The sequence below is a fragment of the Eurosta solidaginis genome, chromosome 5 (genome assembly GCF_040869045.1).
Source record: "Eurosta solidaginis isolate ZX-2024a chromosome 5, ASM4086904v1, whole genome shotgun sequence".
NCBI lineage: Eukaryota > Metazoa > Arthropoda > Insecta > Diptera > Tephritidae > Eurosta > Eurosta solidaginis.
The window spans coordinates 91,682,087-91,698,827 of NC_090323.1; the positions used below are offsets into that span (position 1 = coordinate 91,682,087).

At 38.4% G+C, this 16,741-nt stretch overlaps 2 long non-coding RNA genes across 3 annotated transcripts in view; one reads left to right on the top strand and one right to left on the bottom strand.

The window, feature by feature from the left end:
* Positions 1-5,450: 5,450 nt before the first annotated feature.
* Positions 5,451-16,741, bottom strand: part of LOC137234015 (uncharacterized) — a 33,503-nt gene continuing 22,212 nt past the window's right edge. For both annotated transcript variants that reach the window (XR_010947650.1, XR_010947651.1), the window contains exon 3: positions 5,451-7,015. This is a non-coding gene — a long non-coding RNA (uncharacterized lncRNA). The remainder of the gene's footprint in view (positions 7,016-16,741) is intronic.
* The window catches only part of LOC137234014 (uncharacterized), a 38,427-nt gene continuing 31,858 nt past the window's right edge, over positions 10,173-16,741 (top strand). Inside the window, exons 1-2 of the long non-coding RNA XR_010947649.1 lie at positions 10,173-11,559; positions 11,625-11,901. This is a non-coding gene — a long non-coding RNA (uncharacterized lncRNA). The remainder of the gene's footprint in view (positions 11,560-11,624; positions 11,902-16,741) is intronic.

Sequence of the window (16,741 nt, forward strand, 5' to 3'; positions counted from 1 at the left end):
ATACATTTTATTAAAGTTTACCATTTTATCTTTTCTGGTTGTACGACTTGCTTTTAAATATGGCTTAAAAATTGTTTATGTATACATCAAACTGACAGTTCTACCTGCAAAAACGGCTAGTGCTGCCAAACGCACATCGAAAAAACTATTAAACAAAGCTGCTCACAAATTGAACCATACTTTTATCTGGATTTATCTGGCTCAAATCTTTGTTGTTGCATTTACATGCAAAATTATTTGTCTGGCTCAGGATCTTTGCCACCGGATGATGCCTCTTGTTGATCCTAAACTTATAGCGGTGTTGGCCTTTCGCCTATGAGTTAAATAAAAAACAGCGGAGACATTTGCCTGTCACATTTCACATGTATAAAAATAGCACGACCTGTGCTTCTCAAGTCTCTCAATGATCCAGAGCAGAGCCGGCCAAAAGTTGCACATTGTGCAATTTGAGTTCGTATTTTTACACAGACACTAACGACGTGCGATCACGATCGTTTGCTTTCGCTTGTCACTCACTAAAATCAACAGTGAATGCAAAAGGAAAAGTCCATGCTACTTTTTGGGCACATAATAAAAACAATATACTGCAAGGTTAAAGTGACTTTTAATACGTTTTAGTTAGTATTATTAAGTTCCTTTGAACATACATATTAATATTGACAATTTAAATATTAATAATTAATAATAATTAATTAATTATTAATAAATATTGACAATTCAATATAAGTACTTTTTGTACGTTCTACTTAGTTTTATTAATTTTTTTACATTTTTTTTTTTATTGAATAACTTTATGTTTTGAAAATATATGTTTCTATATTTACATTTACTTTGTTTTATAGTTCTTTCTTAATGAAAAAGTGATTTTTTTAATTAAATTTTGCATTGAAGAAACACCATACCTTCTTTTATAAAAAAGTTTTATCTGGCTAGCCCGACCTCCGCGTTCTTAGTTATATGAATATAAGTAAATATTGTTAGGATTAGCTTGAAATCAAATAACCAGAGTCCTTTTTAATTTCGAACTTCACAGTCCACATTTTCTTTTAGCACACTGTGGGGAGTTGTCACTCAATTTTTACACACACTTATGCAATTGTTTTAGTATTTGTGTGGCCGGCTCTGATCCAGAGCATTTCCGTGAGAATTGAGCATGATACGGAGCTAGAAAACTCACTGGATGACGGCTGTTGTTGCATTTGCTTGTTAAATGTCTATCGTATCCGAAACCCTCTCAACATAATCTTCAAATTTAGGGGCGGACATTAGCAAATTTTTTTTTTTTTTGTATGGGAGCCAACCCAGTCTAATGCTTATGCATTGTGAGTAGATTGCACGTATTTTTATGGAGAACGGCAGAACGAGCGACACTAGCACCATCTGATATTGCAAAGTAGCCAACTCCTCAATTTTGTTACGAACAAATCATAAGAAGAAGAATTTGACATTTGTATACAAGTTCGCGCGTCGAAAACAAGATTGAAAAAGTGTAGTGAACAATTTTTATTTATTCTATTTTATATTAAAAAGATAAAAGAAAATGGACATTCAGCTAATTGAAGCTGTGCAAATGCATCCGTGCATTTATGATAAAAGTTTAGTGTCGTATAGGAATCGGCTGGCCAAAGAACGGGCGTGGAATGCTGTGGCGGCCGCCACTGGAATAAATGGAAAGTAAAATTGAATGATGGGAGTGGAATTTTGCCAAGAAGAACCCCTCCAACTGTTCCAAACATTTTGAACGCTTTGTTTGGTAATGTATATTTGCAGTTGAGCAGTGTGGTGTGCGATGGAATCCAGTGGGATTCATGCGCCATCGGGAAGTGGTGCAAGCGATAGGGATGGCCACTGGATGTATATGGACGCAATGTCGTTTTTGCAGCGCCATATTGAACCACGCTAGTAAGTAATAATCATATTTGGTAAAAGAAGGGAAAAATTTTCGTTCTTATGAGTTTGACTTCGTGTGATTGTGTTTTGTTGTACACAGGAAAGCAGTTGTGTAGATAGGTGTTTTGCGCTGACAAAATGTTGATCATCAAATTGATATTAGACGATATTAATTATGCACATTCTGATTTTCCAAAATGGTCATAAAGTGAATAACCCGAAGGCGGAAATAAAAATGTTCGTTCTGTCAAACGATATTTGTAGATGAAGTTGAGAATATTTATGCGATTGTGATATTTTGTTGTACACAAGAAAAAATTTGTATAGAAACGTTCTTTGTGTGGAGAAAGTTGTGATCACCAAATTCTTGTGGCACAATCTTTTTATTATGAAAAGTCAGCTTTTCCGGAATGCCCATAAAGTCAATCCGAAACCGGAGATATTTGCACTGACCCATTTACTTAAAAACATTATAGTGATATCACCATAATTTCTACCACAACTTTGTCAGGGGCCTGGCACTTAGCCGGTTTTGACATCCACCATAATACATATATGCACTGGCGCATACAAATATGTATATTATGGTGATACTACAAAATCTTCCTGAACTTTGTCAGGGGCCTGGCACTTAGCCGGGTTTGACATCAACCATAATGCATATATGCACTGGCGCATACAAATATATATATTATGGTGATACTACAAAATCTTCCTGAACTTTGTCAGGGGCCTGGCACTTAGCCGGGTTTGGCATCCACCATAATACATATATGCACTGGCGCATACAAATATATATATTATGGTGATACTACAAAATCTTCCTGAAATTTGCCAGGGGCCTGGCACATAGCCGGGTTTGACTTCCACCATAATACACATATGCACTGGAGCATACAAATATATAAATTATGGCGATACTACAAAATCTTCCTGAATTTGTTAAGGGCCTGGCACTTAGCCGGGCTCGACATCCACCATAATACATATATGCACTGGCGCACACAAATATGTATATTATGGTGATACTACAAAGTCTTCCTGAACTTTGTCAGGGGCCTGGCACTTAGCTGGGTTTGACATCCACCATAATACATATATGCACTGGCACATACAAATATATATATGACCCGGTCTATGAAAAGGTGGCTTATGACTCAAAAAAGAAATTGCGAGAAACAGCTATTAAATATAAACAATGCATTTCTTCAGTTTCTTAATAGTAGTATTTTTTTGAGTCATAAGCCACCTTTTCATAGACCGGGTCACATATATTATAGTGATACTACAAAATCTACCAGGCACTGCACCCACTTTGTAAATCAGGACAATATATATGTCTCATCTTTTTCAGCAAGTTTCAGTATAATATTAGGGCATTTTTCAATCCATTTTTGAGTTACTTCCCGTGGAGCTAGAGTCTTAAAACTTGGTACACACTTTAGAATCCAATGACAGTTTTGATAGGTGATCCAGGGATCGTGAAAATTCAAAAAAAGTCGGAATATGAAAATTTCGTTCAAGGAACTTCCAGAAAACTTAGAGACCTGAAACTTTAAACATTGCTTAAGACCCTTTCAGGTTGTAATATTTTAATATATATTTTTTTCTGTACGTAAACGACTGCAATGATTTTGATAAATTTCTGTTTCTGTGTTCAAGGGTATTTGCGGATGCTTTAGATTCACAATTTTGTCCGGGAAGTGGACCATGGAAGGTCCAATTCCAGAAAAATTGTTATTAATGGTGCGACTTGCCTGAAATTCGGTACAGGGGTGAAAGATGCGGTGGAGAGACGGGGGAGACAAGATACAAAGGTTTATTTGCAGAGGCTACAATATGCCAATGCGTCTGTACTTAGGAGAGTAAAGTCATCGCAGCGAGAAATATCGGGTAGGGGAACATCTAAATTATATTTCAGATATAAAAATGAATGCGATTTACCAACAATTTTTCCTGGCACTGAATATATTATTTATATATAAATATGTACTTTCAGGACTACCGGCAACACTTCTTTCAATAAACGCAGTTTTCCGAAAACTATGCCACCGATACCTGTTTCCAAGCTTGGAGAAGGTGGTTTTAAACGGCCGCGGTCAGTGCATTCCACGTATCAGTCGCAGCGTGTATATTCACCTCTATTGGAAGTCACCCACCAGCCGCAACCGTTATACGTTGTTTCTAACGATCAGTTCAATTATCAATCACAGCCTCGAGAGCAGCAGGATCAATTTAATGCTCAATTACAAACTGATCCATAGATTACCATTTGCCGTCTGCGTATCAATCGCAGCCTTTGTTTGCACAATTTTACGACGAAGAATCTATCCTCGAGCAGTCGCAAAACGCAGAAGTACCGAAAGTTTTCAACATATCACCGTTAACACCTCCTGGAAGTTTCCAATCCGAAGAAGGGCCATGTTCCCCTCAATCTACGTCCTCTTAATCCAAAGAAGGGCCACGTGCCGCTCCAGCGACGTCATCCAAACGAAAAGAAGCGCGGTTTGACACCCTATGTGGAGCTGTAACTGATTGGCTAAGGATATCAAAACCTTCTCTACCTCAAAAAAGTCGTAATACCATTTTTTTTAATACTCTCGATATCTATCTTCTCAAAGTTGAACAAGATGTTCAAGACAAAATGAAAATTGATATATTAAATTTTGTTTTTAGTGGTGGACAAACCATTCCCATATAAAAAGGCAAACATATTGACTGCTGGGTAGAATATCACGCTATATCAGTTGCAATTTCAAAAACGCTCTATCTCAGAAAACGTTTAAATAACGTCCTCTTTCAGAATTTGTTTCGGAAACGCCCTATCTCCGAATTTGGTTAAAGAACGTATGCATTTTGATACCGAGTTCTGTTGTGAACGTCTTTGGAAAAAATTTCTGAGTTAGGGCGTTATTCAAACGTGGGAAAGAGCGTTCTCGAAACGGCAGCCGGGTAGGATGCTATTCCACTGAACAGTCGATGTATATGCAAATAGAATAAACGAAACTTCATGGTTAGAATTTCATAACCGATTTTTTACAATAAAAACTTCTTTAAAAAAACTTATCATTAGAGCCCCAGCAATAATTGGTTAAGAAATTCTAACCAACAGTTAAAATCCACTTTTAAATTTCATTATGCTACTGCCAATATATTACATATATGTTAGAAACTGAAAAATGAATATCCATAATTTATTATTATTATTATAAGGACCCGAGGCACTGGGACTTTCTCTGCTGTGATGAATATAAGTTACTTAAGTAAACAATTTTATTTTTCTTTGACAATGCCAACATATAATTTTATTTACAAAAATTATATATTATAACTTTACTCTAGTTTTTTGTTACTTTATTTAATTCCAAACTATGTAAACGAATAAACAATTAAATGCTAAAATAAGGTTTATTGCTATTTTTGTGAACACAACTGTATACGCTAAATACAATATACAATGAAATGAACTAAATAAAAAAAGTATGTAACACATTAGCAAATACAAAAATTTATAAACTAAATATGAAAACACATCTCATATGACATCAACCTGTTATTAAATCAATTATAAAATCTCAAAAAAATAAAATATAAAATAATAACTGTGAGCACGAAAATAGCAGTGGAAATTTTTGTAAAATTTCGTGAATTAAATTACTTTCCTATTTTCGATAAAATCAAGAAAAACTTACATTAATTTGGTTACTGAAACTATGCAAAGCAGCTTCAAAAACGTTTTCAAAAATTTAAGGAAAATTTAAACCGCCTCATTTAGAGAGAATCGTTAATTCTATGGGGTTTTCGAAAATCTTTTTTTCCTTTCCTCAAAGTTCGAAACGAATATAAAAATGGAAAAGTCAACTTTCGACTTTCTGCTAAGTGTTTTTATTTATAAAGGGAACTTTTCGATAGTTCTGCTTTCGAATTATATTTACCAAAATAACCACTGCTATCTTCGTGTTAGCAGCTGTATTTTAAATATATTTAACTTATGCTAGTAAACAATAAACTTGCTACCTTTTAATGTATATATATACATATGTACATATATGTGATATATACAATTTACAACTACATGAATTAATTTAAAAGTACAAATGTATTATGCACGATAGAAACAAAAAACGTAATAAGTTACAATATAATATAATTATATTAAGCTGAGGTATAAAATTAATTTATCAGCAGATGAGTTGAAAACGCTGACGTGAATACCACAAATGAAATAAATTTTAAAGTAAAAAAAGTATAAATCGACCTATCTTAATACAACGGCCGCAACAAGTCCGTTGAAAAGGTTGTAATTCAAGAATTTGTTTTTTTACAATTTCTTTTCACAATTTGGTTTACGGTGGGAATGTGGCACCCGGGTCGTGGGCGCGATCGCACGCAAATAAAAATAAATAAAAGAAAGAATTAGAAACGAGTAGTAAAAATTTATTCTCTTTATAAACAATGGAATTGAATTGTTATATATATGAAATAGGATAATTAATTCACAAACTACTTCGAAATTCCAATTGTAAAATGATGAGTTGCAAATTTTAATAATATGACGACCGCAAATTGTTAAATAAATTGCAATTAAAATGAGAAATATGGGTGGCTGATTGCCATACAATTGACAAGGGAAAATTCCATTGTTATAATCGCAATTATTAAAATGAATCACAATCGTAAAGTGCAATTATAGCGTAAATTATATGCACAAACTATGAAAGATATGTATGTAATAGGATAACTCACCTGGGGCTAGCTGCTGGCTCGTGAACGTTCCAAACTAGAAGAAGGAGTCAAGACCGCGAAAAAGTTCGCGGCACCTGCGAATAGCCAACTTTCGTTGAGTTTTTCCCCTTCAAAGTTAGCTTTCGACTGGTGTAAGCCATTACCGGTATTAATAATAAAATAACTAATACTCGCGTTAGGGTGGTCCGAAATATTTAGGCTCGTGGCCTAAAAATGCCGGCCCCTTGCGGCGAGCAACTTGAAACTCGGTGAGTGCGCCAGCAACCTGCCCAATGCGGGATAAACTAAATAAATTAAAAATATGATATGTATGTATGGTTGTATGGTAAGTACGATCTCCGGTGGACATCCGTGCTTTCAATAATGCAACCTCGCTGAACTGTGGATGAAAGAGAAAATCGTTAGTGTTCAAGTACGTGGGGTTGCTCGGTTTAAAATGTACCTTGTGGTATACTTAAAGTTTTTATAGTGGGTGGGTTCCAGACACAACGAGGCCGAAAATTGTTGCTTGGGTGAGGAGCCCGCCGACCATAATACTGGCGTAGACGTCGGCGCCCAAAGTGAGCAACACTGGCGACGATCGGTAAAAAATCGGATCGGCCAGCTTCATGAACTGGAATGGGGCCGCTACCGACGGGTCCATATTTGCCGTTTGGTTTAACCTGGCATAATTTGCCATTACGGTGGCTTGGGTCGTGATCTTTCCCGCTACCCCATACTTCCCTCTCCGACGGTGCACATCGAAAGACGTGCGGTATTGTTGCGCTCCAGGCGTAGATCCTTGGCTAGATTGGCATCGATAATACTAGTGGGAGCGCAGGCATCTAACAGGGCGCGGACCAGGTTTAAACGGCCTCCTGACTCAATTCGGACTCTTGCTGTCTGCGTGATGGCGATCTGTGCTCGAGTTATAGTAAGTGCCGCCAAATTGTCCCGGAGCCGACCACTCCTGAAGTCTGTACGGGTTTGTTGTTGCCTCACAAGAGCTCTATGGTTGTTGCGCATCTTATTAGGGGCCGCCCTCCCAGCGAACTCTCATGACGAGCGGGACGGACGCGGTTCCGCGTCATCACGCTGTTTACAAGTAGGGCGGTGCGATGGGCGGAAAGGACGTGTCTTCGCGCCATCCCCGTCTTGTAAGCGCGCGAAAGCGCCGTGCATAGGCGAGTGGTTCTCGGGCCTCTCGTGGCGTAGTGGTGGCCGGAATCGCGGCGTCTCTAAGCTACCCGATTGGGCTACCTCTGCTGCATTGCTTAGCCTCTCTTCTTCCTCGATATGCCGGGCCCATGACTTTGTTTGCTCTTTGACGTGGATGGATAGTACCTCATCCGAGCTCCCATCGCCGTCGTCGTGCTTGCTTTGAGTTGGCGATGGCTGATCCTCCTCCATATGTAGCGTTGTGTGTTGTGTTTCATTGCAACGTCGGCATCGGTCTTGGCTTGGGTATATTTCCAGGCGGTGGAACGGGGATAGGCAGTTGGGGCAATAGCGGTGAATTAGTATTGTGCGTAGTCGCTCCTCAGTCGACATACCCCGGTAAATTGGGCACAATCTCACTCCGTGCGGTTTGGTGCACAGACGGCAGGCGATGGTGAACATATTGGGGCATTTGAGTGCAAATCCAGGCATGTCTGGCAGTGGTAGCGGTTAGTAATATCGCTGCATAGGTTGGTTGGGTGGCTAATGGACGGAGACCAGGGGTCGATTCTGGCTGACATATTGGTTGGCGTACTCGGGATAAGGGGTTCAAGTGGAATGCATAATCTTATTATGTTATGCGGCAGAGATAATTATACTTCATTTAGATACGCCTAAATGTAAATTTTATTTGGGTAAATATTTCCAACCTTAAATAAAACTATTGAGCATAAACGAAAGACAAACTGTAGTTTTTGTTGTTTTCCTGATACAATACGCGTTTATATACTAGTTGCTTTTAAGTACTATTAATTGTGTAGAATAGGGTATCACGGTAAAGCCGTGTATTTTCAATGTCGGTAATTCAGAGTTGGTGAATCAGATTGTCGTTTGAACGACGTCGTTAAAAAACAATATGTGCTACAGGTGTAAAGTGTCCCTCACTCGCCGACTTGGAACACTATTTGTATTGACATTGCAATTTTGGGGTGAGAATCACAAATTGTGTGTGTTTGTTGATTTCAACACAACCCTGGCGGGGATATCCCACACTATCGAGTGTGGTAATTTGTGGAACTGTCAGCTGGTCGCTCTTCCACATATTGACTGAAGCAGCTGTGTGGTGCTACCCATCGGGCAGCGTGATGATACCTAATGGTTATGTCAGGAACGTATTTACGGTAATTCGCCTATGAGTTCCGACGCGCGACATAAGTTGTTTGCGTGGAGGGATTTCGTTATTATTATTTCTCATTTTTTTTTTTACATTTAGCTTGCCGTTGACCGCTGTTCATCTGATCAGCGCGTTAGGGTTTTACTAGTTAGAATCGTGGTGTTTCCTGAGTTTGTGCACAGAAAACGGCATTTTTATCGGTCAAGTTCATATGACAAGCAACGTAAGTAAAATATTGTAGTTTTTGGTTAGAATTCGTTTTACTAACCGGAGGTTTCCATTGTTTTCCAGATGGATTTAATGAGAAGGGTGACCGCGTATACGGCGGACGGAAGACGGCAGGAGGTATTGGTTCTCAATCCGCAGGGACACGAGGTAAGTTGGTGGTAGAGTTGGCACATGGCTGAAGAAAAAATTTTTTTTGTTTTTTCTTTTTTTTCAGATGGTGGATTCGGGTGCCGATAACCGTGCGCGGCGGACGGTGGATGGTGGTATATGATTCGTTCGATCCGCTACGAAGAAAGTACGCGATGGTGCTTCGCATTCTTTCGGAGGCAGGAGGGGGAGATGTGGGAGTGGTTCGTTGAGCCCGGAGGTGAGCCCCGATTTCAGTGTCAGGTTTTTCCCCATATATTCGCTACGTGGGGTGCATTGGTGGCCCATTTAAATGGGCACATGGGGTTTACCCCCTACGGATGCCCATGCTGCCCCAACCGCTACCCGTCGGCCAGCTCGTTGATCCTCCACCGGCGGCGTAAGCACTCCCCGGCCTAGCCGTCTTGGGTTTTTTTTTCAGACTGGATTGTATTTATAGTTTGTTAGGTTGAAATGAATTGTTATTGGTGTTGTTATTTCCTTGTTGGTTTATATATATTACGTTATTAAAAAGTGAATACGTTGAATTACGATTGCTTTTTTCTCTTTTGCTTTTTGCTGTTGGTAAGGTGTTTAGGACACCTTTCCTAACTCGCGTTGCAACAGTCGGGCTCGACGGTCCTCACGGATCCAGATTGAGATCCCATTGTATCGCACGCAATGTGTCCCTATCTTAAGGGAGCAATGTGTTGAGAGTGGCAACCTTGTGCCGTTCATTAAAAATGGCATCCATTCATGAAAATGTGAATACATACCGATTGTGAATGAATATAACCTTCACAAAGGTATGTACCTGTCTGGAGAAAAAAAACGTGTTCTGGGTAAATATGCCTTTACTCAAACTTTTGCACTTGCTTTAATAATTTCATTTTATTCTATTTTATTAAATTTCTTTTCGTTTCAGATGCCAACCTGACATTGTAAGGCTCATCCGTTCAAGTTCAAGCATTTTTTTTTTTTTTGTTGAAAATATAAACAAACATATTGAAAACATATTTTCACATTTGCACACTATTTTAGACCAGCGGCTAGTTTAAAAATTTTGCAGTCAATCAATGGCTATACAGCTGTTGCAGGTAACCAGGGCGTATTTCATCGTGCAGAGATTAACGGGTCCGTAAAATATTTCATCTTCTCCGATATGGGATCTTATACAACCTCTGCTGCTGTGGTTGGCTATCAATTAATTAACGATAAAATAACCAAAGCACCAAATCCAGTGGTGCAAGTATTTGGGGTGGGTTACGATCGAACATTGGTGGTTTAGAGCTGCAATAACGCTTGCGCGAATATCTAGCTACCGAGTTCAATGCTATAAGGAAAACAAACGGATGTGACCAGAGAGACTGGACGCTGCCAATAATGACCATTTTTCACAAATAGAGAATTGGTTGGATGATGAGGATTTCAAACTGCACGTGAACGTGAAAAAACTAGAAGAGCTTGGTGCTGATTTGTGCCTGAATTTTGTTAAACCACTTGATGCAAGCGCTGGTTTCGTTTGGACTTCCATTGGGCGCTATATCTCAGGTTATAATTTTCTCTGGCAGTACACGCGGGCCGAATGTGCAGGACATTCTTTAACAAGAATTCAATCTAAGTGGAATCATTTTCATTATATTGCGTTATAATTAGCTATTGCAGTTTTTTCCCATCTATTTCAGATTCTCTCAACAGTGTGAACCAGAACGCCAGTTGTTCCGTGCTTGGTGGATTCCGCTGCACTAAAAGCCTTTGTTTACGCAAAGCATCGTGTGTTGGATGCGACAGGCATTGCCTTGTGCTTATATGATTTAAGTAGTGGGCTCGGCACGTTTGAGAACGGCAGAGGGTTGGGGTCACTGCTTAAGGCACGCATATGTAGCGATGCCGAAATATGCATTGGTGAAGTGATTGGGCGTTTTTATTTGTATTGGGAGAACTTCCAGTTTGTTGAATCCCTCTTCCAGCAATCAATTGCTGACCCAAGGGTCAACGATGATTCTTTTATACCGGAAACCACTGCTACTGCTCGGCATGCGTGGTAAATATTGAACCGAAACTGCGTCGGCTGTTAGGTCGTTCACGTGATAAATTGGGTCCAAATCCATTCGAAATTTTAACGCACCCAATGACTGATGGGCGCATACTTAAGGTACATTAAATTTTGGATTTTGGGCACCCGAAATCTGATGATGCGGGAAAATATTCACTCGAACACTTTCAGGCTCATCCAGACGCACGTGCCATAATGTTTTGTGAGTATCGAGAATCTGTAATGTTAATAATTGTTCAATTGATTATTTGTATATTATTCTGCCAGGGTAAATAGCAATGCACACACTGATTTGTTGGGCTTGACCACACCACCAGCTGGTTTAAAGTATACTGGTGGTAGTGGTACATTAATTGATGTATTGGGCGGTATTTGTGGCAATAATAATGCGGCGACTTATAATATGAAGAAGTTCCTCTTCAAGCATAATGGCATACTTTTGAGAGTGAAATGTTAAAAATTGGTGTTAAGAGTGAATTTCGGCAAAACCGTGGACGTTTGGGAATTTTCTACGTCAACACGACGCAAACCCCATTAACGGTTGGTATGTGAATATCTTTTATATATTGCAATATTATTTTACCTTTGCACTACTTATACCAACTATGTAATACTTCAATATGAGCAGTAATACTATGTTCAAACAGAAAAATAAATTGAGGCTATTTCGATTTAACTTGAGTGGTGTTCATACAACTCTATTTAGCTTACACAGTAGTAATTTGATAGCTGGTTGGCTCATCTCTACAGTAAGAACTTTGTTGAGACTGTCAAAATGTGCGTGTTGGTATTAGGTGCATGGAATGAAATGAAAACATAAAACTTTGAAATTTTTGTGTGTTGTAAGAAAACGTGTTCAATGTTTTGGTTTCATTTTGATTTTGCCATTTTCTTTTGACAATCCCTACTCCAGTGAAATGAAAGACATAAAATCAGCTGATGAGATGAGCCAACCATATAGTTCAGCCATGCGTAACTGACTTTTAATATACTCAATAAACACACTTTACAATGTTGCATTTGCAGTTTGAAACAATTTATTACGGAATTTTTTTTAAATTGGCAATTTATTATTACAATTTGATATACGACAAATTGCGTAATAAATTGCCCAAATAGTATATATTGCCAATTTGGTGTGTGTTTGAACCTAGTATAACAAATCGTTTAATGTAAGACAATTACTTATTTTTTGTCCCTTTTGATTAAAATTTTGTCAAAGTAAATACGTCGTGCAAGCTAAAATTTTACTTCTCATTGAAGATTTTTTTTGTCTGGGATATACGATTCGGGCCCCGAGAAATCTTTTGCTATTCGAATGAAATTTATTTTATGAAAAATTTGGTTAATAGAACTTTTTGAAGGCAAAGAAAATATTACTTTTTTGGATATAGCGTGTATGTTGAATACCGTTTTGCTTTGCAATAGACGGTAAAACTTGAGTTCCATACTGAGGACCATAATGACGGCTCTCAAGGCAGGTATCGTTTAAAACTCGAAAGTTCCTGGCGGACTTTATAATATTCGCCCTCTTCTTCATGTGATGATCACCAGCCAGTAGTCCTCTGCCAAGGCAGATGGGGTTGGCCAGTTTGTGAAATACATCTGAGATGTTTGATACATGATGCAGCCGTCTTTATTTTTAGGTTTTCTGAATTTTTGTTGAAGATAACAATTTAATGAAGGGACGGTTTGACATGGCCCAATCAAAATTTATTTCGATATATGTAATTTTGATATACGGAAGTTTATACTTATCTATCCTTAACAAGATAACAGCCCATCTGTACCCCCGTAAAGCTATAATACCCCCTATGTACGAGTAAAACTGGGTATAGAAATATATGTCTATAGAGGATCTGACTTGTATACTAAAATCTATTGCTGATAAAGAAATTTGCAAAATACAAAAAAAAAAACATATAATTATTGATTCAACGGTGTTCTGTGGCAGATAATGGATCTGCGTTAGGATTGTGTTGGGGTCGTTCGGGTTGAACGAGAGCTGGGTTATGGGGTTTGTTGGCCTCGTTCGGGGTGAACGAGAGCTGGGTTCTCCCTTTCCCTCGACAGCCTCCCGGCAGGCACTCCTTACATCCCCGTCACCCGAGAGCGCGAGGTTTAGAGAATAGTGTAGATTCCCTTGGTGAGCCCGGGGGTTCCTGTGTGGCATACAGTGCTTAAGGAGGTGGGAATCCTCAAGGGAAGCCTCACACGGCGAATACTTGTGAAGTTAGTTTAGATTGCTAGGTTTCCGATCACGTGGCAAGTCCGAGGATTCCGAAGTTGGCACTGAGTGCCAGGGGCGGTTTGGAAACCTCAGTGGTAGTCTCGCACGTGTAGTTTGAAAATTGATTTAAAAATTGGTTGGAATAGGTCCGCTCACGTGGCGAGCCCGAGGATTTCGGTGTGGCACACAATGCTTAGGGAGGTTTTAGGATCCTCAGTTATTTTTTATTTATTTATTATTTTTTTTTATTTATTTATTTATTAAACATTTCTTAATGCATATTTTAAATAAATTACAATATAGAAAGAGCACATTCTATTACTCTATAGCATAAGAAAGGTACATGGCATTTTTTATATAAAATTTTTAAAATAGTATTAAATGCCAGTTCACATATTAAAATTCTTTTTCAGTGTGGGGTGTATAGTTTTTAATAATATTATAGAATAAACTCATAATAATTCAGATAATTAGTTAAGATTACGATAGAGAAACAATTGATAATTCGTTAATTAGTTAAGGTTCCGATAGAGAAACAGTTGATATAGTTAAAAAAGTTACATATGACTTACAACAACGTCCTCAGCAAGGCTTCTAGATCGTAGTGGCTAAAACTAATCAGATACATTTTTATTTTATTTTGAAATAGGTTAAGATTTCTTATAACTTGTACAGAAGTAGGGAGAGTGTTGAACATTTTGCACGACGTGTATGTATAAAAACTTCTGAAGTGAGATGTCCTAGCATGCGGGATTTGTACCGATGTAAGCAGATTGCTCCTCAGGTTGTAGACTTCAGACGGATAACTTTCTAAGTACCCCGATCTAATAAAGAACGTTTTTAGGACTTTAAATAAATATAGATGACGACATGGTAGTATATCTAGTCTCCTAAAGGATATCATAGCGTGAGACCTGTAGTTTGCGCCACATATGCGTCTTATAATTCCCTTTTGGAGTGTTACAATGGGTGACAACTTACTAGCCGAGGCGCCACCCCAGCAGGTAATCCCATATTGAAGTTTCGATTGGACTAGACTATAGTAAACAGCTTTTAGAGTGGACATAGTGCAACACTTTTTGAGACGATAGAAGTGACGGGTAGTGTACAGAAAGTAATGTTTTAGTTTCTGAATGTGTGCAGACCAATTTAAATGATTATCGATTGTAATGCCTAGGTATTTGAAATTTTCAACAACATCAATCCTGAAGCAGTTATCACTGCATTTAACGTTGGTTGCAAATGAACTTTTCGTGCCATTCAAAGTGCACACCATATGATGCATGTTAAAACGTGCGCATTCTGCTGAATGAAAAAAAAGATCACAAACCTCAAATTCTTTGGGAGCAATGCTAAAATACATCAACTTCGTTTTGTTACTAACTAGTAGCTTGTGTAAAGCAAACCAAGTCCTCAGCATATGTACATCGTGGCTAATATCACATATTAGTTCGAAGTAACTCGTTGTACTATACGCAATGGCAAGATCATCTGCAAAGGCAGTCGTTTTGCCCTTCAATGGAATTGAAAAAATTGAATTAATATAAATGAGGAACAGTACCGGGCCAAGGACAGAGCCTTGGGGTACGCCCAGATTAACTTCCTGCAGGCTACTGTAGTAACTACCCACTTTAACTTTTTGTATTCTATTAGACAGATAAGATGTAAACCATTTGTACATAAAGCCACGAAAACCTGCACTATGTATTTTTTCCAGAAGTATATTCCTGTCTACCATATCAAAAGCTTTTGTTATGTCGACAAATAAACCAGCACAGTTACTTTTACTATCTAGAGCTTTGTACACCTTTGAACAGAAATCTAGTAGAGCGTCCTCTGTTGAGAGTCTGGATCGAAATCCGAATTGCATGGGGCTGAAAAAGTTCGATTTATCTAGAAAGTTCACCACTCTATTTTTAACCGCCTTTTCAAATACTTTGGAAATCGATGGGAGTAGAGATATGGGCCTGTAGTTACGTGCGTCCCTCTTATCCCCTTTTTTGAAGATCGGGATTACAATGGCACATTTAAGATCATCAGGAAAAACACCCTGAGTTTTACTTTTATTGAATAAATGTTTCAGTATATCTACTATATTGAGCGATATTTTTTTTAATAAACTATTTGAAATACCGTCATCGCCGCAAGAGCTAGAGTTGGTCAATGTTTTTATAATTTTAGCGATTTCGAAGCTGGATATGGGGTTAAAAAAGAAACTATTAGTTGCAACTTGGCATAAGGGTAGATTGGCTGCAAACTGACAATCACAAAGGGTTGAACTTGAATTACCAATCGAGGTAAAGTATGTATTAAATTTGTTAGCAACTTCTTCTGGGTCTGTAGTCAGCTGGCTGTCAGCACGTAGGGTAACTGGATCGTGGCTCCCTACACTGTCCCGGTTTAGGAAACTGTGGATGACGCCCCATTCTTTTCTGGTATTGCCCAAAGCTGAGTTAAACTTGTTTTTAAAAAATGTATCGCGCGTAGTGCGTATTGCTTTATTGGACTGATTGCTAATTTTATTGTAGCGAGAGCGAAGCTACCTACAATTGGGATGCTTAGCACATTTTTTGCCTAACTTATTTTTGAACTTTATTTTCCTTAATAGATCTCGGGTAATCCAAGGTTTAAGCCGCAGAGCTTGTTTACGCTGACTCACATTAAGAGTGCAGTTATTGACATGCACTTTTAAAGTGTTTAAAAATACACCATAAGCCGCCGATACGTTACTTTCCGCGTACATGTCTGACCAATTTTCGAGAAGAAGCTTGTTATTCAGCATCGTAAAGTTTACCTTACAAATCGATTTACGAGCGCGGTTGATACTTGGTTTGCCTGACGTAATACCAGTAAGCTGTATACCAGTCATCGTGTGATCGGTTACTTGCAAGTCCATATTAAGACTTGTACAATTTCTATTAGGGAGCGAGTTGAAACGACAAAACGCGTGGTCAATGCAAGTGCCTGAACTTGTTCGTGTTGGTTCATTTATGTAGGATTCCAAACCATTTACCGCCATTAAAGCCAAATATTCGTCGGTAATACTGGAACGATGCAAAATATCCAAATTGATGTCACCAAGAATAAAAAAAATTAACCGATTTCGCATTTACCACTAAAGAGGAATATTCTTCAAGGAATAACGAGATAGGTA